We start from the raw sequence: 25177 nt of genomic DNA on the forward strand, positions 1-25177 counted from the left end.
AATCTCTGGGTCTGAGCCCCGTGGATTAATTCCCTGAATTCTTGAGTGCTGCAAAACCATGTCACTAAATAGGTCACTAGAGGCACCAGGAAGCCCAAAAAGGAAAAAGCCCCCTAAAGGGAAGTGGCATTTAATTGGGAACTTTCAGAGATCTGCCACTCTTTGTGACAATCCAGAAAAAGTACTTTGCAGGTTTTGTGACTGCAGGTGGAGTGGGACTGACAGCTGGAATTACCTGGGGCTCAGGGCAGGGAGGGCGGTTTGTCAGTGGGGAGAAAGGAGCGGCTGGATTTGACGGTTGGGTTTTTCATCTCCGACTATCATTCTTTCAATTGTATGAATCCCGAACTGTAAGCTAAAAATGCCATCCCTTGTCCTTTCAAGGCATCCTACGTGGTAAACAGGGACATGCACCCCTGGAAAGAATAGATCGTGCGTGGAGTTTGGAAAAGAAATATCGTGTTGGGGCTTTGCTAAAAACAAAACCATCTTGCATCTCCTGGCCTCTTGGTTCAAATCCCTTTTCGTGCTCTGTGGGGAGAGACTGCCCCTGGAGTATTCTGCTTTTAATAAGCTTCCCAATCAGCTCTCGGGGCAAAGCGCTCTCCCTCCCTCGCCCAGCCCGCGTCCTCTCTGCCCGCTCCTCTCATCCCTCCCATTCTCCATTTCCCTTCCGTTCCCTCCCTGTCAGGGCGTAATTGAGTCAAAGGCAGAATCAGGTTCCCCGCCTTCCAGTCCAAAAATCCCGCCAAGGGAGCCCCAGAGCACAGGAAAATCCAAAGTGGAGAGAGGGGAAGAAAGAAGCCAGAGTCATCCGACCAGGAGGAGGGAGAGCGGCAGCCGCCCAGGCGGGAGCAGAGCCCTACCTGGACTCCGGCAGCGGGAGACCTCGCCCCTTGCAACAAAGGCCCCCGAGCGCCTGGGAGGACATTTGCCACTCAAAGTAAGTGAACGGGAACGCGCGATTTCCCGAGGGGGCTCCGACCGACAGCCTCCCTGTGCCACTTTTGGGCCGCCTGCGGACGATGGTGGTAGGAGTGGGAGAGAGGCTGCCTGGTGGCTTCGCTCTCCAAACTGACTTGTTCCGGAGGCAAACCGAGGCTCATTTGGGGGGATTCGGATCAGGCTAGGTAGGGCGCTCTTGGATGAGTGGAAGGGAAGCGTTTGCAATGTTAATGAAGCTTGCATGGGGCTTGGGGACGGTGTCCTGGCTACCTGCTGGGAACACGCTGGGGTGGGCCGAGGGAAGGTTTCCCAGAACCTGGAGCTTTGGTAGGTGTGTCTGTGGCTGCTAGAAGGATAGAGAGGGTAGGCGAGAGAGAGAGAGAGAGAGAGAGAGAGAGAGAGAGAGAGAGAGAGAGAGAGAGAGAGAGAGAGAGAGAGAGAGAGGAGAGAGAGAGAGAGAGGAGAGAGAGGAGAGAGAGAGAGGAGAGAGAGAGAGGAGAGGAGAGAGAGAGAGAGAGAGAGAGAGAGAGAGAGAGAGAGAGAGAGAGAGAGAGAGAGAGAGAGAGAGAGATCCATCTCTTTCCCTCTTTGCTTCTCTGGATGCCCCAGAGTTTGCCAGCTGATGCCTCTTGGTCGGCATTTCTAGCATGGTGCGGGGCTGGTTGGTCCTGGTGCCTGCTGACACTGCACATCTCCAGGCTGCCGACTGACACTCCTCGACTTGCTTGGTAATCCAGAAGTGGTTCAGTCCAAAGTTTCAAAGACACACCTGAATCCCGTCTCTCATTTGAATGCTAATTTTAATAACTACCCTGCACACAGGCACTTGAACTTTTAATTTCACCCACATAAACCTGGGGCGCGATTTTTACCAATTTGCCATATGTTTAGAATTTCAGAGTTGATGTTTTTAATAAGTTAACAAAATATTTTTTGAAAGGATGAAACATGAGCATTTCTCCTCCTGAACACACACACACACACACACACACACACACACACACACACACACACACCATGCATTTCTCTGTGGGTGGGCCATGAGAAAGGGAGTGAACAACGTGAGAATTTCAAAGTTCTAGTCTTAGCATCTCTTGCATCTCTCCTAAAGGGTTGTCAGGCATTTTACTCCAACATCTTGAGAAAGAAAGAACAGAGAGAGAAAAGAGAGAGGGAGAGATGGATGGAGATGGTGTATTGGAGGCAAGGGCCTGGGAGGAAATTTCGGAACTTCCAAGAGAAGCTTTTGAACTGATTGAAAGGAGTAATTTTATGATCCCAGGCAAATGGGAAATTGATGAAACAGCAGAGCCCATTTTAGCCTTTTGATCCTCTGGGAATGAATTGATTTGTAGGAATATTAAAAGGTAATGGGAGTGAAACAAAAGAGAAGTCTGCCATTATAGGACATAAAACTTACATTTGCCACCTTCATTATTTTCCTTTTTAAGTAAATTATGTGCTTTAAAGACCAAATCATCAAAAACAGAATACAGTTAAATTCCAAAGGTGATTCATTAAAAGGGATATTATCTTTTTCTCCCTGAGTTAATCCACACTGGCCATATCTGTACTACAGGTTGAGATTTTTTTGATTGTTTTATTTTTTAGAAAACCATAATGCTATTCTTTTGTGTTTTAAGAAACTTCTGTGCTTTGAATTCTTTAAATGTACTTTAAGTCTTTAGAAGGTGACCTTTCTTCTCCAACTGTTCATGAATCTCCTTCCGGACATTTTCCCCCCTATTTAGTGAACAGCCTTACAGGGAGCCTACTCCTGAAGCCAAGACATAGCACCTTAGGTGCTGGATTCTAGCCATTTGCTTGTGGGTACAAATGCATCCTTTTTTCAACAGTGGAACTGTGACAGAAATGAAACTACTGTGAACATAAGGCTTTTTAATTATCTGGCTCTTAAATGAGATATCATAGGCAATTAGAATAATAAAATATATTTGACTACATATTGTATAATATGTCTGTTATAAAATATATACTGCTGAGTTTTTCTGGCTCTCTTTCTATGGCATTTGGAATAATAAACTTGCTAATTTATTGAAAGTTTTCATGTGCCTTATTTGTAGCAAGACCTGCACTTTTAAATTTTGTAGGCATTTATTATTATTATTATTCCACATAAGTCAATACCCATGTTTGAATTTTCACAAAACCTGATCATTGAAAAGAAAATGAGAGAAATAAGATTCCCACACACTTTAATCACTTTCCTCAATAAAATCAAACTTTAATCACTTTCCTCAATAAAATCAAACTTAAAAATCAAATATTTTGGGCTTAAATGTTTTATTTTTCTTTTGAAGATATGCTTGCTTTCTCACCTCAATGACATTCTCATGTGAATTCTGATCAGACTTCTATTTGTGATGTGGGGATTTTGTTAGTACTCGAAATTTCCCCAGCAAACTGAGTTTAGCTGTTTTGTTCAAAATGGTGTTAGGAGTTAACGATAGGTTGAGTGCCAGAAGTCAGAGATGAGGCTATCAACTGCAGTCAGAGATGAGAATATCAGTTATGCAAACACTGAACATAGTGATAAGGGAGTTGTCCTTGATTTCTCTCTTGCGGGGTGATGGCCAAATTGAGACCATCCAGGATGATGCAAATGTACCCCACACCTCACTCAACTTTGGGGTCTTGTTTGCTGTGCAGCATCTAGCTGAACCAGAGCCGCCAAGTGCCTTAGTTCATGCTTTGCTTGAACTAAGTTCGAGCTTCTCCATAAGGTTCAGGATGTTTTCTCCTCTGGCTGATATTCTAATAAAAAAATGGAAAATCTGCTGTGTCCTCCTGGCATAAGGCCATGCCATTGCCTGGAAGGTGGGGCAGGGGTCAAGTAATATGCAGGGACTTCTTTTTATGAGCTCAGACTACTTTGTTCTACCCAGAGTCATTTGGCTTGTGAAATTTGGGGCACAGTCTCACTTTGGAAAACCATTCTCCATTCTTGATGTTTATGGCCAATGCAAATTTCTACCTACTGGGCCATTTTTCCATTCATTTCAAGTCAAGTCTTGCATGTGTTGTAGTTTTCATGATACCTTTAGGATCCTTCTAGATTGTACAATTTAACAAGCTTTTGATAATAATTTCAAGTTCTATAGGTTAAAAGGGAAGTTATGATGAATCATTGTTAAAGGACATTGAAATTATGAGAATATTGGGATTTATCATATAGATAATAGTCACCATAAATCCCTATGTCTTAAAGATAGGCAAGATATACAGTGGTGGTTCATGCTTGAGATACTTTGAGAAATAAAATTTAATTTCTTCTGGCATTCTTTATTCACCAAGGTGAGTTTCCTAAAAGCAGAATTCTTAGATTCTTAAACATCATACATAGTATAACAATAATAACAAAAGAAAGCTATTGCTGCATACTAATCTCAAAAGAAGTGAGTGATAGTAACTAACAATTGGGCTCTTAGTTCTAAGAGTTACTCCTAGCCTCGAATCCATTCTCTGGACTAGTGTGCTCTCTTCCTCCTCAACTAGACTTTTCCACTTTTGACTCAAACCCTGGTGAGTCTGATTACACACTCATTGCTGCCATAAATGTTGGCTTCACTCTCCTCCTGGCTTCCTAACTTTAGCAGAGAAGCTCACAAGGGTTGCTCATCTCCAGCACACCCTCCAGCTTCTACCCAGACAATGCAATCCTTCTTCCTACTGTGGTATTCAATTTAATGATATTTATCATACATACGTTGGGTGCCTGATACAGTGTTGAACAACATATTTAAGAAACACAACCCAACTTCTTTTCTCTAGAGACTCACCGTTTTATTGCACTCAGTTTGTCAAGAGGTGCTAATTTGTGAAATCCTTTATTAGAAACTCTCGTAAAAGAGATCTTGAACAAACTCCATGATTCCCCCACCTTTATCTCTGGAGAAAGAAAAAAAAACACAAAAAGTCCTTTAAAAGTCATAGGTCATTTTATCAAGTGATGGCCTTTTGCATTTCTTCAATTCCCTCACAGCAGCACTGCTGATCCCAACTCCTTGTGGTTGTCCTTTCTTGTCCTGTTACTTGTCCTGTTACTCCCTGCCTCTGCCTTCGCCCCTAGCCAACTTCTCTGCCTGTCCTCCTTTCATCTGTTTTCATTTTTTTCTCAGTGTTCAAAATGGACATTTGGTCTTTAATTCTTTCTTTCTTCAGATGACTCAGTACTGCCACAGCTCTTCTCTGAGCTTGGACTCCAGCTTTTATTGGGAAAATGCTCAGATCTCTCCTTTCTCTCTACTGAACTCTAGACTCACATTTTAAATTTCTCTCCCTCCCTCCCTCCCTCTCTCCCTCCCTCCCTCCCTCCCTCTCTTCCTTCCTTCCCTCCCTCCCTCCCTCCCTCCTTCCTTCCTTCCTTCCTTCCTTCCTTCCTTCCTTCCTTCCTTCCTTCCTTCCTTCGTTCCTTCCTTCCTTCCTTCCTTCCTTCCCTTTCTGTACTGAAGGGAACCATTTGGCCAGCAATCTTATTTGGAGGTGAAGATCCACATAAAGGAATTCTCATTATTCTATTTTTATCCCTAACAGACTTCTACAGATGATGATGGCCCTGCTATATACCATGTAGTATGATAGGGGATATGAAGATAAATAACATGCCTTCAAGCAGTTTTTGGTCTACTCAATATATATGTAAGAGTAGGATACAAATTACTTCAACATGAAACGTATGTATGTAATTGTGTATATGTGTATATATGTGTGCGCACACACAAATACACCATTTTTGTCTTCTAATGATGAAGAAAATCACATTTTTATGAGAATAAGAATAAAACTTGTGAAAGGCTAAACGGCACTAAATACTTTTTTGAAGAGCGTCACTGTCTTTTTGTTGCTTTAATATCATTTGTTCTGGAGGAGAAATGAAACTGACATTTTCCTGATGTTTTCACTTTACATTTGCCACATAATGGAGACGGAAAAAAAAAAAAATGACTGTGCGTGATAGTTTGAGAAGTCACTCTGAGTTTGTTTAGAATAAATATAATTTTAAAGGCATGGCACCCTAGATGTCTTTTTCAAGAAAATTTATGCAAACATGAGAAGACTTCCCTTCAGTGAAAACATATGCACAGAGGGAGAGAAAGCGAATCCATTAACTCCAGCTGTGGGATTTGGGTGAAGCTGTAAAGGAGTCAGAAATGGAAGACACAAAAGTCTTATTCTCCCATCTTCTCCTTAAGCCCCTCCATGGTCCCTCCTCTCCCAGCAGGGCGGCTGCTAAAGAGCTGGCAGTCAGCCAACACCAGCTCCATCCACCCACCCCATGCACCTCTTGAAGACAATGTCTCTCTCATTTGTTCAGAGAGCCCTGGGTAGCTAGCACAGGGCCATGGAAAGATGCCCAATGGATGTCTGATAAATAAGTCAAAGAATAAATAGATGACCTCAAATGCCATCCATCCATTCTCTTTTTCCAGCATGATCCAATCCTTTGACTATCTTCTATACCAAGCCCCTTGCCTTACTAACCATCACCTGGTGCCCATTTCCTGTTGAAGCCCAAGCCCCCCATTTCTGGTCTCAGACCTCCAGGGGAAGCCTCTCCAGCTCTGCCTTCATTCCTTCCATTGCCAGTATCTCAAGCATCTTGCAGACCCAACAGCTCTCTGGAGTGTCTCTACTAATCACACTCCTCCCACCTGGATCATCTAACTTTTTCATAGTTTCTGACTTACTACTACCTTCAGAATAGAGAGAGAAACCTCACTCTTCTAGACCAAACCACTGATTATTCAAGGCAGCAAGACTGGTTATCTGAAGCATTCATTTCACCACAATGTCAATGTAGCTAGGAGGCCTTTGCTTCTCAGAATTTTCTACTTATTTTTCCATCCTATTTTCATAATAACATTACTCAGGCAGACTGAGTAAGATTTTTTTTTTTTTTTAAATTGATACAGAAATTCAGAGTTAGAGGCAGTAAGGGGGCTCCATTAATGACATATGGTAATAAGGTAAATATCTTCAAAGTCTTAGTTTGGGTATTTTTTTCTTTCCCCTAGTTATACATCGCCACTTCTCCTTTTGGCTAATAAATTGATTCGATTTCCCATTTGCCTCTCACTTCAAACCTAAAATCCAATGTATGTATACTAACAGGCCAAATAACCTAGAGCGATGGTTCTACCTTCAGTGTTTAGCAGTTTGACTAGTCATGTTTCAGCATCCAGAGGCCTGGGACCCATCTTTGGTGATTCTGATTTACGAGGTGGAATCGATGAACCTGGATGAATGGCAGGACAACTGGATGCAGATGATCCAGTAGATGATCCATTAGCTCTAAGGTTCCAATATTGAAGCCCTAAGGTCAAAGAAATTCAGCTACAAGCCACCTCACTTGTTATTAGCTGTGTGACCACGAGAAAAATATTGTGGTCTCTCTCAGGTTAATGTCCTTTTCTCTAACATGGGGGACTGATACTTCTCTTTAAGTATTGACATAGGAGGATGGGACAGCTAACGGATGGGCTGAACACAGACTCTGACTGCTGGGAGGATTTAATGAAGAGGAGAAGATGATAATGATGGCGAAGCAGTCCTGGAGGAAAGGCCTTTCCCTGACTCCAGCACAGTTTGACTTTGACCTGTCCCATAAAATCATGGACAGCATTCTACAAACAGGGGACTCCAAGTTGGAGCCCCCTTACGCTGACCTTGGTAATACCCATAGGCAGGTCCTCTCTGACCTTTGCTGATGGAGGCTTCGGGTTCAAAGGAGGGAGTTTGAATTTGGATTCAGGAGCCAGAATTTCGTTTCTGTTTTTCTTATTCAGTATATGATGCTAATGTACCACCGACTTTTCTGCAACCTTAAGTTTTTTAGCTCTTATTTGAAAATGATGCTGCTGCTCCTTGTGCCTGGCAGGTTGGTGGCAAAGGTAAATAGGCACAATGTAACATTTATAAACTGTAAACTGCTACACTATTTAAGAACTACTATTACTAAAACCCAGCAAGGCAAATTCGGTCTTTTTCATTACCCAGTTCTGTTTCTGTCATTGTCATTTTCTCAGGATACCTAGAGAATGCTTAAGATGCCAGAAGGTAAGTTTGACCCAGTGAAGCAAGAGGAGCAAACATGTGTGACAGGAATGAAGAAAAGGAAATCTGAGTCACAGTTGGAAAAAATAAAAAGTGAGAAGACATTCCTAAATAGGGCTAAACTAAAGCAGTCATGACTTCTTTTTACTACATACTGGATTCTAGTTTCTTTAGAGTCTTACACGATATGTACCAGATTTTTCAGCTGGTTATTCTCACTAAATTTAGGTTTTTACAGTTGTCAAGCAGCTGCACCCAGTTTAGATAAGAGCGGTGCCTCTTCTTCTTTCACATGCATGCCAGGCACCTGCAGACCTTGCCAAAATGCAGATCCTGCTTCACTTGGTCTCCCAAGTCTGGGAGGGGGCTCCCAGAGTCTGCATTTTCAGTAGATTCCCAGGTGACAGCAGTGGGGTTGGCCTGGGGAAATCTCACTCTAAAGTAGCAAGCCACCTAATAGAGATCAACAAACCAGAGAGAGCATAGAGGAATCCCAACACTGCATTCATGATAGCTACAAAAACTGAGGGACATTGGTAGTCACTCCTCACTACACGCAGAAACTGCTCACCTTTGTATCTTTGTGTCCAAATATTTATAATGTTTGATTGTTTATGAAAGAGAGTTGTCACACCTCCTGATTTTCAACTGTCTTGGCTGAAGCCCCTAAGGAGTACTAGGTCCCTGGCCTGTGAGCAGGGGTCCTCTTTACCCTCGCTGCTGTTGAGATATTTTTCTGGAGAGGAGTAAGGGGCCCAGATGGTGCCACCTTAATTTGTCTGAAAGCTAATGAAAAGTGGTTAGGACATTTCATTCTCAATGTCAAGAGGATATATTTATTATAAGAGGCTTTCTTAGTGTTATTCTCCTGTTTTGGTGGTAACATCTTTTACTCCACTCAGCTGTCCCCTGCTGTAATAATGAACGAAGAGCAGGTATCATCCACAAATGGAACTCTCTGGAAGACATTGGGTTGGCCAGAGAGCAAGCCGGGACTTTTTGCCTCAGAGGGCAAATTTAATCAACAAGGAACATAAATTGGTAACAATCCCAGGTAACAGAGAAAGTCGTCATTCAGGCTAAAACAAATGGAAACCATACAACACTTCTAGAACAGTGTTTTCTTTATGTCCCTCCCTGTTGCTGAGAATATGACCTAAGGACCACCGCTTCTAGTAGCAGAAATGTCTTTGAGGTTTTAACATATGGTGGCCTCAATTTGTGAGCATAAGATCATCAGAGATGTACTGAACATCTGCCAACTGGCCAAGTGAGGTGGCCATTGGAAGCCAGGATTTGAATTCTTAAAAAAAACAATAACAACAACAACAACAATAAAAAACAGCCCTGCAGCTTTGGAGAACTCGACTGCAATGGTCAATTTAGTTCTTAAAAAATATTCCCTACAAAAAATTGCCTTCTGTGCACAATGCTTTTTTAAATTTATTTTTTATTTGTTCAATGCATTTCTTAAAAGAGCTTCAAATGGAGAAGCCTGAGGCTTCTATGGGAAATAAAGCAGTGATTTATTAGATTATTATTAACAAGGGTATGTGCTTAAATCTTGCACCAATAAAAGAAAGCCTTTCTTCTCATCTTTTTTTTTTAATTTACAATATAATTTCATTGTTAAATAACATCTCCGGGAACATGCAGTTTCTCAAATAGAATCCAATGCATGTCAAACTTGTGAATAGGTTGATTAATTTTAACCATATGAAAAATTAATGAAAGGAATTAAAAAAATTCATATTGTTATTAGGACAATGCAAAAATACCCGAAGAAACAGCTCTTTTCCTCATGGTAGAAAAATATGGTACAAGGTATTCAAGTTTTATGAAAAAATGCACTTGCAATCCTCAAAATAGATACCATTAACACTCTCATATACCTTTATAGTTTTTCTGGCATAACTTTTAAAAATATTTACATGCATAATTTTGTGTCCTTCATTTTCACCGACATCGTAATTGATGCGTGCAATGTTTTTAACAGCTATACACACATTAACATGTGTATTTGTTGCTACCGAATGAACCAATTAAGATGGAAATTCAATTTATTTAGCTCAATATGGGTAAATTAGAATCACACAAAAAATTGCTTAGTAACTATATGGATTCTCATTAAAGATCTGGAAGTAGAAAAATGCAAACAAGCAAACATCCAGTGTAGCAAACTAAAACAGTCTTTGTCCCAGCAAATGATGTGTTGTTTAGATGGAACCAGTAATGCTGGGGAACTAGCTTGTGCCAGTTAAAGATCAAGCTGACTAAACACTGTCTTCCATTCTTCCCCTGGAGGACCCTGCCACATATCCACGGGTGAGAGTCTCCCCAGGGAAGGCGCAGCTGCTGGGGCTCTCATAGGGACCATCTAACTCTTCGGCTGGTCCCAGGAGCCTGGGAAACTTCTGAGCTGCCCTGGGGTTCATGGGAGTGGGCCTCCTGCACTGCAGGTGGGTAAACTGCAGGGCCAACAAACCTCTTTGATGCATGTCGCCCTAGGGCTTGGCACCCTTCAGGGAGTTATTTATTTGTTCTGTTATTATTTGGAATGACTAGTGTACAATTGGCTCTAGTTGAAAGTGAGTCAGATCAAATTTGGGTCTGACAACCACATTCTTGATCACAGAGGAGTGAAAGTCAAATGCCTTTATTGTCTATGCCAGTATTAGGATTCCCAGCAACTTCAGCCTGGAGTGGTTTTTAGCCTTTTAAAATAGCGATTTTAGTCTGACGGTGAGGGAATCACAGAGTTTGCCTTCTGATATGTGATATCGGGGGATTTGAAGATGTTGTTCAAGGCTGTCATAAATGAATTTGGTTTGGAGAAGTAGATCAAAAGCAATTCAGCTGGAATTATAAGTGGGTAGAGGTGGATTTCTACCAATTTTTCTCTAAACAGACCCACATTTCTAAATGCAGGCTAACTTTGTGGGTTTCTAATATGTCATCTAGTGATGTGCTTTTGCAAGAGATTAAACGAGAGTTATTAACTTCAAAGGCAGCAGAATCAAGAAGACAAAAGAAATAAAAGTGGGCTTGAACTGAAACTTTAGGGAAAAGATCCAAGAACAGGGGAGAGATAGAAGCCTGTTCTTGGAGAGAGGAGCTGCAGACTTTATGAAAAATTCTATTACAGAGTGTTGAGGTTTCTTCCACCATGGACCCAATTACTGGGCAAATGCTATTGGGTCCTTTGAGTCCATCTAGCTATCCCTGGAGATATTTTCCTGGGGTGGGTTTGTCTTGTTTGGTTTCTAAATCTTCTGGGCTCCGGATGTCTTTTGCCATAATGTTCCCATGAAGTCCATCAACTCTGGAGCAACCCCGTGCCCTCTTTGCTCTTCTCAGAGAGGGTACTTGTACACAAATCAACAGCAGCTTTTCCATCAAAGAGTTCCCTCACTACAGGGACCTTCACTGTCAGGGGTACAGGGCCAGAGTTGGGCAATCTGGTCCCTGGAGCCAACTCTTCCCTAATGCTTCTAGCCCATTGTCCTCATCCCTGTCCTCCCCGCCCTCGATGGAGGATCATGGAGCAAGAGGAGCCCAAGAGACTTCTTTCATGGGCTGGAGCACACAGGGTCTCTTCAGTCCAGGGTACAGCTGGCAGCTTCTTGGGTTGGTTTTTCACCAGGTGTACTGAGTAATATGAAACAATTCTGTTTCAATTCAAAAAAGTATAGGCGTTTCCATTTCTTTTAAAAAGTCTAATATCATTTTGAACCATAAATATCATAAATATTACTCTCTTAACTTCCCATCTCACATTGACCCCCTTCCTTATCCAAGTCCTTACTCAGGTGCAAACAGTTTTGACATTACCACGTGTCAGACCTTGAGAGACAGCAATTGAAAAACAAGTACAGGACATGCAGGTGGAACTTTACTTCTTATGGTGATTTTAGTGTCTCTTTTAGCAAGGAAGTCAACCCAAGTATTAGAAGCCATTTTCCTCACACCAAAATGGATTCTGTTGCTCTTTTAACTGGACATGGGATTGCTATCTTGACTCTTGGTAGCATTTAACAAAATTACAATTTGTCCCTTGAGAATGTTCAAATAGTTGTATCTATTATACATCACAATGCTGCAGTGGGATTGGAGTGTCTTTTAGAACTGGAAAGAGATCAGGAACCTATGAATTGGAGGAGTAGGGACACTTAGACCAGTGAAAAAGGCTTTAAGGGGCAAGGAGCAAAGTCCTACATGGGATGTGAGTGGAGAAATTATGGGGCTGACAATCAGATAATCAGTGGGAAAGAGGAGGGGGGATAGTCCAGTGAGGAGCATCATGTGCAATTGAGGAGCATTTATGGAACACACTAGACAGAATAAAGCATGGAAATATTAATGGAGTTTAGCAAATCTGCAGGTCTAATAATACATCCCATGAGACACATCTAACTGGTGTTATTTCCATTTGGAGGTTTCTATGTAAAGTAACTTCAATTGCCAAATCATCTTAGATAATTTCTGTTATGTTTGAAGGAAGTCACAGTATTACTTATGAATTTCAGTGGTCATGCATCTTTTTCCTGGAACTCACTTTGTCTAATACATTGTTAGCAAACTGTGTCTAGTTCTTTCACTCTCTCACTGCTGAAACTGGAACATAGTAGATGCTCCATCCATGTTTGTTGTTGCTCAATCCATGGGTCTGGAATAACCTTTTACTTAGTGTCTACCTGTCCCTCTGCTCACCTCTACCAAGGGGAGGTAAGATATTAACTGGTTGCCCTAGCCAAAAATTGTGACCTGAACAACAATTTTCTCTGACATTTCCAGTCTCCCCTTTCTATCCTTTGTACTTAGAGGATATTTCCATTGTCAATGCTCATGTATGCAGAGTTCAGTCTCCTGCTACATACGAACACACATCTTGTGTCCTGCCTTCATACTGGCTACTGGCTTCCCTAGTTTCCTTGTCCTGCTCTGGGCATAGTGGCACTATGTGAAAGTTCAGTGTCCACTCTTATCTTTGAGGTGTTGTCCCTAGGAACTGCCAGGGCCAAGAGGACGACTTTGTTCTTTACCACCATCTGCCGCTAGAAACTGAAGGCCTTGCTTTCTTTTCTTACTACTTCCAGGTCTTTTTCTTTCCTGAATGGCATCCACCAACATTAATACCAGTAGTTTGTATTTATTCAGTGCTTCCTATCTGATGGGTGCTATGGTACTAGAATTTTAGAGTCAGTGCTAGACCAGATCTCCTAACAAGCCTACGGGGTAAAGACTATTTCCCCCGCTAAATGAAGAACCAAGTCTCTGCATGGTGGAGAGACTTATCCAATACACAAGCTAGTGAGAAGCATAATTGAGATTGTAGCCCAAATACATCTAACCACAAAGCTCCTCAATACCACGCTCTTATCCTTGCATCTCCCTATTCCATGATAGAGGACCCAGTGAGTATTTTGGTTCAAACTTCCCTTCTTTCCCCTAGGAATATGCTCTGAGTGTTATTTATTTATTTTTTTCTCCCATATTGCCTTCTGGAGAATGCACTCTCTTGCTTCACAAATGCTCTCTTTAGAGTAGACCTCCCTGGGTGCATATTGTTGCATACGTTTCATTCCCCATTGTTTTCCTGCGCAAAGAAGGCCAGTTTGCCTGGGCTGCGTGCTGAGGAAGGGCTCTGCGGGAGGACAGGCCGGAGGGCGTCTAGGCGCTGCTCTGTCTGATGCTCCAGCCTGCCATCACCTGACTGAATTGTTTGTTGGAGTGCTGTGTTCCAGCCCTGGGGGAGGCCACAATGCCGTGTTTGTTTGTGGACAAGAGTCTTTGGCTTTGATTAGCAGCTAGCTCCACTGCAGCTGAACACACAATAGGGACCAGAGGATGGGAAAAAAAAAAGTTCTGCTACAGTTTCCCATTGGAAAGCATTTACTGTCAAACTTGGACATCCAACAGTGGGACACAGACGAACAGAGGCTGGGAAAGGTTAGGTGATGGATTCTCCATGCCCCACAGCTTGTTCTGTGTGATGAGGTCACTCCTTTACGTGAGGCGTAGAGCCTCTGTCCCTCCAAATGTCTTTTATAATTCAGGTTTGAGACTGATAGCGATGGGGTTTGATGAGGGACAAAACCTGAGGGCTGAAAAGCATGAAGAAGTCCCATGATCACAAGAACCAGGACAAAAGCAGTGAAAATGATTAAACCATCACCAGAGGCTGGTCGTGCAGTTAAAACTGGTATTTGTCTGGCTGCATGAGGTAAAAATAGCAATCGTTATAATTCTATCAATAATAATCTAATTGCATCAATGAAACAGGGAAGTAGGAAGTTGTAAAATCAGTTTTGACCACAGATGTAAAAGCATAAAAAGTTTCCATATTTATAAGGTACCACATAATGTTTTGATCCATGGATATACTGAGCAGTGTTCAAACCAGGCTCAACACATCTATCGCCTCAAACATTATCCTTTCTTTATGGTGAAAACATTCAAGTTCTTTCTACTTGCTTTTTGAGATATACAGAACATTGCCAGTATCTATAGTCACTCTACTGTGGGTTAGTTAATATACCAGAATAGTAAGTACCAAGTTTTATTTTGTAGCATAGACAAAGTCAGTGATTTCTAGACCAAACTGATAGAATTCTCTTTCTTCTCACCGAACTATGTCTTAACTCTACCCTAAGTAACCCTTTCGACTGTGAACTCTAAATCACAAGATGTCTGCATGAAGCCAAGCACTCGTATCTCCTTAAAGCAATGTTTTGGTTAGTGAGAATTTTTCATTCATAGATTATTTGTGCATGTTACAAGATGACTCCATCCAGTGTCCTAGCCTATGGACACATTGGTGGGGCCCTCATCAGAGACAGAGAAGACTTATGCTTAGACAATGTAGCATCCGATTAGATGATAAAAGAGGTTCAGTCAAGCTTTCCAGAGGTGGAAGACCTGGAGTGGAAAAGGAAGGCTACCTAGAGGGAGTAGGGTCTTCAAAGACAGAGTTTATATGGCAAAGAGGCAGGAGGGTAGAGAATGAGGTGATGCCAAGCAAGACATTGGGGTCAGAGGACAGATGGGCCTGACTGATGCAGAATGGCCAGGAATGGAAGTTAGAGTCAGAAAAAGTGTTGGGGAGTCATAGCGAGATCCTTCAGGTGAAAACTAACTTGCTTGAATTCTATTGTGTTAGATAGTAAGGAGTTGCTAATCCTCGGTGTACCACCCGCCCCCACGAGCCCTTGGTCGTTTTAAATTCTGGAAATCCCGTTCATGCTTCAGTGCTTTGCTTGAATATCATCTCCACCCTGAAAATTGTCTTTATTACCCCAACTTAAAATCAGTACTTTTTCTCTTTTCCGTTCTACAACTTTCTATGGTTCTTCATTTATAGTTTTTCATTATCCATTCAAAAATATGTAATGACCACTACATGCCAGGCTCTTTGTAAGTATCAGGAACGCAGAAGTGAATAGGATTCCGTTCCTGTCCTCAAATCACATAGTCCAATTGCAGGGACAGGCAGGCACATGAATAGCAGGCCAGTGGCACGGTCCTGATATGCACTTTTGGAAGCACACAGGAGAGACACCTCAGTCGGCAGAGGGTGGTTGGGGTGAAGCTTCCAGAAGGATCTAGAATCTTTAAACACAAGTTAAAAGTGTTTAAAGACTGAAGAATATAAAAGAGAAAATGTGAGTTCTAGGTAGAGGTAATGGTATGAATCTTACCTCATCCTTTTCACAGAGCAGTTACTTTAAATGGTTTTCCCTACTTGATTGTGGATTTTCTTTTAGCCCAAATGCTTTCCACAATAACAAATGAATGAATAATGCCTGAGTGTAACTAGATAGTTAGGAGGGATCCTTTCTAGAGAGACAATGAAAATACAAATGCCCTCTGGAGTCTAGACTTCAGGATGAAAGGTGGAATGAAGGGTGAATCAAAAATGAGCTGATGAAATTGATTGATTTGGGTATCCTAGCACTTTTCATAGAAGAGGGAACTCTGCAGCAAGAGTTATTTAGGGGAAGAGGTGGGTGTTCGAGTGTCCTTGGAACTAAGTATGCGCTCTGTGCAGGACCCTCAAGCGTCTCTGAGTTGTGTGGGCATCGTCAATACTCGTGAGGCCCCCTAATGAAGAGCAGCCTCAGGCATGGAGCTCTGGGCCCATGGTGACCCAGTTCTGACCTCAAATCCAAATTCCCAGGCTCATGGCTGTAGCTTCCCCTCCAGGAGTTCTTGCAATGTAATTTCCCTAGAAATTACTTTGGTCCTTATTTAGGGGTTCCTTAGATGCAGGGACTTTCCAGAAAGCTCTATAATCAGGTCTGGATATTTTATAAGAAATGACTGGAGGCCACATCTTCCAAAAGAGGCTAATTGACGTTGGAGAACCTTCTGTAATTCAAATAAACACATTTTAGAGGCTCAGATTCACCCACATAATATGTGGGCTGTACACCTGAAACTGCTCATTGTCCTACATGCCAGTGAATGACCTGCCAGTCCTGAATGGTCATTACTTCTGCAGCGAGTGGCAGGGGAAGCCAGAATGTAATTGCTCAATAAATACTGATTAAAATACATGAGATAAACAAAGTGCTATCAAAGGCAGAAATGTCTTGGTTGTAAGGGCTCCTGTCCTGGGAAGAGCTTTTGTGATGCGGTCACTTCTTCGCTGTTTCTCCTCCCCCACATGCCAGGCTGGGATAGGAAGATGCTCTTTTCCTTTTTTTGTATTTTCTTTATCCAATTCCAGGGACCCTTCTTCACGGTGAGGGCAGAGTTGTGGGTAAATAGATCATTTTCATTTTTCTTCTTTAAAAATTATTTTTTTTTAGCTATGCTAAAATAAATCTCAGGAAGTCAAAATTGTCTGAGTTCCAATACCCATTTTAATTATGAGTCAGAAGAGGCAGGGAATATCCTGGAGACAGAGATTAGACTAGGTATTTTCTAAGAAAGTCATTTAGCTCAGGATGTATTATATTTAATGTGGTAGCAGGTGGGAAGGCTTAGTCAGCAATTGTTGGTCCAGATAATTTGGGGCCAGTAGGAGAAAGTCTGTAATTTCATTGAGTGTTTGCCTCCTCTGGTCCCTTTGGCCCATTGGGAAACTTCATTAGGATGACTCAGCTATAGTATTCCTAAGACTCTATCTGTAGATGACCCACTTGATATTCAGTCTGTCCAGGCTTTTCCATAATGACTTTAACAGCTAATATCCACGTAATATTTCAGTGTACACAGATTGCTTTCATCTATTGTATCTCATTGTATCCTCAACACGATTCATATCGTTTCCCTCTCTACAGACGAGAAAGATGAGATTCTGAGAATGGAGGACACCCATCTCAGGGTTCTCCAAGAAGAGAGACAGACAGTGGCCTCCTCCTCCTTAGAGGATCCCTTAGTGGAATTGCACAGCCTGTGAAAGTATGCAGTAAAAACAGTCAAAGAACCGTTGGCATTCTGTTCTTTCCTATTCATAGATTCTGTGGCTTAGAATGTTGTTTCACGGTTCAAGAGCACTGCTTCTTAAAGAACCCTTTGCCAGTAGCCTCCACCTATGAAATCTGAAATTCTTAATTGAGGTCCGAGGAATGCTAATTTTTAACACCTCCAGAACGCCTTTCAAGAGCAAGAAAACTTGAGGACCTCTGTGTGTGTGTGTGTGTGTGTGTGTGTGTGTGTGCGCTCAGCTGATATGTATTAAAAAGAGGACCTATTACAAAACTTGCAGGCTCTCCGAACTACTTGGAATAGATTCTAGGGTGTAGACCAAACTTCACCACAGTCTAACTCTGTATTTTAATTAAATTGCCTGAATTTTTCCTGTCCTCACTTGTGGAAGAAGGGCTCGACTAGAGGACCTCCAAGATCCCCTTAAGTTCTTTGATTCAGGACCTATGTTCTTGCCGTAGAATCTCCAATTCCTCTCTCTCTGTGAAAATCCCTTCTGAATGTGCCTAAGACACTGATTCTCAAAATATGGTTCCCAGATCTGCAGCATCAGGTTGACCTGGGAACTCACTAGAACTGCATTGTCAGATAGTGCCCTAAACCAGGAGGATGGAACCAGCAATCTGTGTTTTAGTAAGTCCTCCATCTGAAATGCAAGTGTATAACTCTATATTACATTTGTTTTCCTAGACCCATGCTGTAGTTATGACTAAAGGTGACTCATTAAAAAGCATTAAGACAGTCTTTTTTTTAATTTTATTTTTTTGATATGTGACTTCTAAGAATAGGAACCCAATTTTCTATGTTTCTAAAGTGACTTCTATAATATATAAAGTTGGTCACAGATCATTTGAAAGTTTGGCAGAGAAATTAAGTTTGCAATTCTGGCAGTCTTCACTTAGCATGATTCCAACACATGTGTCTTTTAGTAACTGCAGTTGAATTAACTAACACCAGTCTTCTGACAACATGGTTCAAATTCTAGTACAGTAGCAATAAGTAATTGCAGAAAGTATAGACTTCACTGCTAGTTACTCAGGCTACAAATCACTACATGAATGACACATGTGTTTTATAGTCAGTGACCAATCACATCACTGCTGTCATCTGTCTGCCATTGGTCACCAAGCATCCGTTAGTCACTTCAGGTAGGATGTCCGGGCCACGTGGTTTTGCTCTCTCTTTGTCTCCCAGTGGTGAACCAGTGAAGACATTTTCCAAACATGGGTAATCGAAAGAAGAAATTGGCCAAGAAAAATGAAAGTGCAGATAAGAGATGGGAAGTAATTTGACACTAAGTAAAACTCCAATCAAACATTAATGGAGTTAGAGAAGATCACTGAGGGTGAGATCATGGTACTATTTGCGACTCTTCCCCTGGAACCAAACATGCTTAGCGAAGGAAAACTCAGGAACGTAAGTACAACAGGTGCTCATAACAGAGAGGGTGAAACTGTCCTGAAGGACTGAAGCTGGCAACTAAATCACTTTTGTGGAATTCTTGGATCTATTTTACAATATTGAGAGCATGCTGAATAAAATGTTAAGAGCTAATCCAAACCTAGAAAGGTGTATGGAAATAGGCTCAGGCAAAGAAAAGATGAGAAAAGGTGCCCATTCTGTATTGTAATGGGTACCAGGAGAACAAGAAAGCAACTGTTCATACTAAATAAATATTAGTTTCACTCTATCTTCATAGCTCTACACATTTATAGATGATAGTAAGAGAATTTTTAATGAATAGACAAAATCTTTTAAAGGTCATGGAACAATCATAATTATCCTAATGAATATTAAAGTTGTTTTCTGCAGTTTCAGGTTAAATGATCCTGTTCACAGTTCCATACTACTGTGCAAAGCAAGGGCAGTTGATATGTCATCTATAGCTATAGCTATATCATCTCTATATATCTGTCTATATATCACTCCTGAAAAAAAGTTCTGTGAGAAAAGGTCTACATTTTAAAATAGGGTGTAGAGGTCTCTGAATGAAAACATTTATCCATTTACCTAACCACCAACTATTTATGGAATGCCCACATACTCTTCTTCCAAGCACTGACAACACTAGAGTAAAAACCTAAAAGGTACCTGCTTTTAGTCTCAATAAATGAAAAACAAATAAGTAGACAATAGCAAGGGTTATAAAGAAAATAAAAGAGGGTAATGAGATGTGGGAGGAAAGGAGGATGAGTGAGTAAAGAGGGTGTACGGAAAGTCCTCTGGGCTTCAACCAGATGTGTTTCTGCTCCTGGGTGGGATGAAACAACTGTAAAATCTTATGTTGTACTCTTTCGTTGACCAAGTGCAAAGTTCTTATTTTTCCCTTTGTTATGGTTTCGATATGAGGTAACCCCCAAAGCTCATGTGTGAGACAATGCAAGAAGGTTTAGAGGTGAACTAATTGGGTTATGAGCATCTTAATTTGATCAGTGAACTAATCCCCTGATGGGGATTAACTGGGTGGTAACTGGAGACAGGTAGGGTGTGGCTGGAGGAGGTGGGTCACTGGGGGCATATATAACTGTGGGGTTATATTTTGTCCTGGCTAGGAGAGCTTTCTCTCTTTCTACTTCCTGGTGCCATGTTCTCAGCAGCTTTCCTCCACCACGCCCTTCTGCCATGATGTTCTCCCTCAACTCCTGGCCTCTGGAATAGAGTTGACCACATATGGATTGACATCTCTGAAACTGTGAGCCCCAAAACCAACTTCCTCCTTACAATTGTTTTTGTTGGATCTTTCAGTCACAGCAGTGAAAAAGCCGACAAAACACCCTCATCTTATAATTTATAATTTATATATTTTAAATTTATATATTGTAATTTTTTAGCATAAAAATTAGTTATTAGTATTCAACATATTATTTTACTTGTTCTAGTTCCCTGTGGCCTATTTTAGGTGAAACTTGAAAAAAAAATATATTATGGATAGAACTTTAATTCAAGAGCATGAGAACTTTTTCTTTCAAAATTTAAGCACTAAATAACTATTTTTATTTTTGCTGTTTACATATATTTAAGTCTGGAGTCATATGTTTGAATACCAAAGGCTGTGGTCATAGTCCAGCTGAGAAATGAATACTAAACAGTGTTGGGGACGAGAAGAGGAAGGTATGTGTGGTGTTAATTAGTCAATATCAAGCAAAAACAATATTGTTATAGAAAAATTATGAAGTCATAAATAGAATATGTTTTCATCTAAGAGCTTGACATCAATGAAAAATACTATAAAAGATAGCAAAAATACGCCCTCTCGCTAGTCTTGGGATGAGATGGTGGAGATGAATGAAGACACTTGGTTACCATTTTGGGAGATGAATGAGAAATGTGAACTCTGAGCAAGAAATCTAGGTAACAGTATTGGGTTAAAAACTACTTTAAAGTCAAAGAGGAATCCAAACCATTTGGTTTAAAGAATTTTTATTCTTCCAAAGCAAACATCTCTTCGATTCTTAACCAAGCCGTGAGCTTAAGTCTGGCCTGAAGCAAGTTTGATAAATGGGGTAACTCAGAGTTTTGAGGAGAATGCAGGTGGTGACCTCCAAGCTTCTTTGCTTGTTTAGCTGTGCGTGGGTTATAGTTATAATTATAATTCAGTACCGCCTGGAGCCCGGAAACAAGATTGGCAACAGCCAGGGAGTGTGAACAGTTGTCAGGTCCGGTCTTTTCCTTAATTGTCCATTAGCCTGAATGCTCTGAAAGAGATACCTGAGGACTCAGAACACAGTGAGGGATACTTATTGTAGGGTTGGGGTACAGACAGTCCCCATCGAGCTTGCTTTCAGCCTGTGAAAAATAAAGCCAAACCTTTTAATGGAGTGTTTCTCCCAATCCCAGCTTGCTCTGCAAGAGTAGCAGCCACATCAAGATGTGTGAGGAGGAATAACAAGGTATCCAGTGGGGTAGACTGACAGTGAGCTGCAGGACCAGAGGAGAGAGCTGGTTTGTATAAGGCAACCACTGTTCCCATTGAAATTCAATTGACAAGCCAGTGTCAGAGAATCAAGAGAAAACATATAATGCAAACTTGGGGAAAACACCTACAGTGTCATAAAAGTTTATGTTTTTCTCTATTCAGTGTCCAGAGTCATATTATTTTCTACAATGTTCTGCCTGAGCTCTCCTATCCTATCTAAACACCTTCAATGCATTTTCTCTCTCAGCAATTGTTTTAAGTTTGATATGAGCTCAAAGTGTTCCTCATCTCTACAGAAATACAATTCATTCTATATTATTTATGCAAGGGCAGGTGTTAAACTAAGAGGAAAAACAGCGTGCTCAATTTCCTAGATGAAATGATTTAGTTATCATTGCCCTATGACAGACCAGATGGTTAGGAGGTATGGTCTTCATTTTTAATTTGAATCTGAAATGATCTACTTTACGGAAAGATTTTGTAACCCTCTTGTGGCTTTCACTCTTTCTGTCAGGTAAGTAAAGGTGATTATGGGCGTTGGGGGGAGGGGTGCATTGAATTCAGTGAGCAGAAACATAAAAAAAAAGAAGACTTTATTCCCTCATGGTATAAAATAATAATAAAGTTGGAGCTGCTTCTACTTGTTTTAAGTATGAATATATATATATATATATATTCTTCCAAGCTAGCAGGAACCGACTAAGCACATACAAATTTGTAAAAAGGATTTTGTCATCTAGGAAGTGGGGAGGTATTTGTTTTCTGCCTTCTCAAATGTCACAGGGGTGTGTTTGTAGCTGGTGTACCGAGAAGGGTGGTGGTACTGAGGGTGGACCTAGACCCCTGAACACTCCCTGACCCTTAATGTCACACCTTAAGTGACTTAAACACTACCTTAAATGTAGGAAACCATGATGGAGTTCTAGCAAAGCTGTGTGACTGACCCTGGGTGGCAGGCAGCATGCCTGGCCCAATTCAGCCAATGATCAGGGGTCCTGCACCCAGCCCGAGTCCCTGGTCTTGGCAGCAGGTTCTATCCTCATCCGTCCAGGTTTGAATACCCTTTGTGGACACAGCGAGACTGTCTGAGACTCAGTTAGAGTCTGATAAAACCGGAGAACAAAACCCCCCAGGGGAAAAATCCTGGCTTTTCCATTTCAATGACTGCAGAGGAAGCTGACCTGCCAAAACCAGAACTAGGGGCTGAATGAGGAGGACTGCAGGCTGGGGAAAATGACAAGGAGACTTTGCTTGCAGCCCCTGGAGCAACTGCAGGTTTTATGAAAGATTCCTCCAAGAACCTCAGGTTATGGTATTTAACGAAAGCTTTCTTTGGAGATATAGGCTTCCTGAGAGCAAAGGGAAGGGGGTCAAGGCTGATGTTTTGTAATTCCTAACATTTTTTGAACCAGAACCTCTGATATACATGGAATACACATGACTCTTGTGAATTCTGGCAAGAAAATTTTAAGGTGTGGAAACTAACTCATGCCATTTTGCAGATGAGGAAATGGAGGCCAAGGAATGGTAGGGAAACTAAAACCTTCAAATGGTCTTCAAATATAAACACCTTGAAAGTGTTCCTATTACTTCAGAGCTCAAGTAGTCAGCAGTTCAGCAAAATCAGTGGAAAGAGGGCTTAGATATTACTGGGGCAAACTGAAGGACACAGAGTAGATGGATCCGAGTGACACCCCGCCCCATAGCAACATAAAAAGGGAGAGACAGGTCACACCTGCCTTGAAATTACCAGAGGGTGATCAAGGAAATGTGTGCTTTTGTGTGGGGCTGGATTCCGTTCCTGAGTGTTATGCTCTCATGCACCTGATCTCACTTGAAGCATTTTTGTTTTGTTTTTACAAAGAAGGAAATTGGTTTTACACAGTTAGGCAGATTTCTCAAAGTCATCAATCAGGAATCAGCAGAAGCTAGATTTAAACTCAGATTATCTGATTATGAAATCTGTGCCTTCTATCATCTCATTGTGACCTGAGAGGACAGGAAGGTGCATCACACCATTCAAAAAAAAAAAAAAAATATATATATATATATATATATCTGTGGCCATTTTGTTCATTCACTTATTAGTTCAAGACACCCACCTTTATGTTTGCTCTCTGAAAGACCTGGAGGTACTAAGTTAAACGAAACCTGGACGTTACCCTTTGTGGTCTTAAAATTACATAGGGTGTTTAAAGCATATAAGAAAGTTAACATTTAATATGGAGCTACCAATGATAAAAGCCTGGATGAATGAATCTGTAGGATTCCACCTTAAGTCTCTGGAGTTGCTGAGTCCCTTTCAGGGCCAGTTTGGAAAGACCAAGGTGCTCAATGGAACATTTGGCCCTCTTCAAACTTTCTTCTCCAATGGGCTTTCTGATCCTAGGTGATTTCTGAGGAAGAAAGGTTCAAGTCCCCCTCATCAAGGAGTCTGCACGCTACTTTGCTCCCAGGGAGTTACTCCTGCTGACCCTGCTCACCTGCCCCATGTCACTCAGTGTCTCATTGACATACCTTCTTCTAGCAAGACTGTAATTTGTTGGAGGGAGCAATTTTGCCTCTTTCCAGTACAGCACAGAATTCATCCATATCGTATTATTTATATGTTGCATGCTCTCTACATAACCATTTCTACTGTATTTAAGTATCATATTCTTTTTAAGAAGACCCTATGAAATTCAGAAACAGAAATAAAATAAACACCTGGTTACCTTTCAAAGAATTTATTGATGTGGGGCTGAAATATTTTGAAATTTTTAAGAGGAAGAGGAAATGAATAAAGTCCCAGAGTTGACATGATTTCTCGAAGATGGTATACCTGGAAGTGTGGTCAGAAAGATTTGCAACATAGGGTTTGCCAGTGGGAACATCTAGGACTCTTCCCACATTCTACCTACCTACTCACACCCACTGAGAGCTAGAAAATTGAAAGAAGGACTGATAAATCTGGAGGTGCTTGGACATTTATAAAATTCTTGATATTTAAATTTAGTCCTTATAAAGAATACGAGAAGACACCTGAAGATCGTATTCTGATTCCTGCACTGAGGACAGGATGCAGAGTGTCTGGAGCAAGAGGAGGAGGAGGGTAGCAGAGCCAGGGATCTATATCCCCAGAGCCTGTCCTCCCCACCCCCGCAGGTCTTAGAGACTCATCAAGCCTGACAGCCCCAGTGATGGATTCAATGACAGCCTTAGAACAGCTCAAGGTGACGGATATGCTTTCTGATTAAGTTTGCTGTGCATGTGCAGAAATGAGAGGGAGAGAGAGAACACCAACCTGAGAGGAACCCCACATCCAACAGAGAGGCCCGCTTGGGGATAGACAAAGCAGCTAATTGTGAACAGTTCCACTAAGGGGCCTGGGAAACTCGAACACAGAGGGGTGGCTGTGACCCATTTGGCACCAGCCGGGCTGGCCTTGCATATTTCAACACCCTAGATGGTCAAACACCTGGATTTCCTCCTGAGTGCAGCCTGTTCTTAGAGATTTATGATGTTCCCCAGACCTGGCAGCTGCCTAATTTGCAGAAAAGGTAATGCTTCAAAAGCCCTGTCTGTAACCCAACACTCCCCAGGAGGGCTTTGACCCCCTCCTTACTTCCTGTCAAAATGCCTGGACATTCTCTCCTGCAAAGAAAGAAAGTGCTCTCTGCTCTCCTTGGGGTTGCCACTTTATCCTCTGGTCTTACCCTGGTCATTTCTAAAGCAGCCTCCTCCTGTTGGAAAGACATGAGGCTCCTGTTATTAATGAAGGGTGACCTTGGTTTGTCTTAGTAAACTTTTCTTCTGTTGTGACACTTGACA

General features: G+C 41.6%; 1 protein-coding gene across 2 annotated transcripts in view; it reads left to right on the top strand.

Moving 5' to 3' along the window:
• The first annotated feature begins 587 nt into the window (after positions 1-587).
• PTN (pleiotrophin) overlaps positions 588-25177 on the top strand; it is a 97718-nt gene continuing 73128 nt past the window's right edge. Inside the window, exon 1 of one of the 2 annotated variants that reach the window (XM_079150149.1) lies at positions 588-943. The gene's annotated coding sequence lies outside the window, so the exon portion shown is untranslated. The remainder of the gene's footprint in view (positions 944-25177) is intronic. The other variant, XM_079150148.1, reaches the window with a different exon arrangement.

This window comes from Sciurus vulgaris (genome assembly GCF_902686455.1).
Source record: "Sciurus vulgaris genome assembly, chromosome: 8".
In the NCBI taxonomy this organism is placed as follows: Eukaryota; Metazoa; Chordata; class Mammalia; order Rodentia; family Sciuridae; genus Sciurus; species Sciurus vulgaris.